We start from the raw sequence: 533 nt of genomic DNA, 5'->3' as shown, positions 1-533 counted from the left end.
GGCCGGTTCAACGGGAGCGCAGCCGCCACCCTGATGCCACCCAGCCGTACGGGGTCTCGCCAGCGCGCCGGTCCCCAAGCGGCACCCTGGCGTGTCAGAGGAGGCGGCAGCGGGAGGGGGAGAATCCCACCCGTGCCCGCTGCAGCCACGGCGGGGGAGCCGATACTCTTCTCGGTGCCCCGATGGAAACGTTATTCCCAGGTCCTCCTGCCCGCTCCCCGGCCGCACCTGGGGAAGCGGGGACAATACGAGGCCCTCCCCCCGAAGGCAGGCAGGCAGGCGGGCGGGCAGGCAGGGCGGGAGCCGGTTCCCCTCCAGCATTGTGCCGCCTTCCTCCCCGCACGGCGCCGGGCCGCAAACTCGCAACTCCCGCCCGCCCGCGGCCCCCCCGGCCCCGCGCGCCCCTGCCCCCGCCGAACTTCCCGCCGCAGGGAAGGGGGGCTCCGCGGGCGCTGACGTCACGCCGGGCGCGCGGCGGGGGGTGTCCCCGCCCCGGGACCCCGCGGCGGGCGCGGAGCCCCCGCGCGACCCCC

This window comes from Corvus kubaryi, unplaced genomic scaffold, assembly GCF_017639235.1.
Source record: "Corvus kubaryi isolate FWS band 111438036 unplaced genomic scaffold, C.kubaryi_AGA036_p1.0 37341, whole genome shotgun sequence".
NCBI lineage: Eukaryota > Metazoa > Chordata > Aves > Passeriformes > Corvidae > Corvus > Corvus kubaryi.
The sequence above is the reverse complement of the archived record's forward strand: the minus strand, read 5'-3'. Positions refer to the sequence as shown.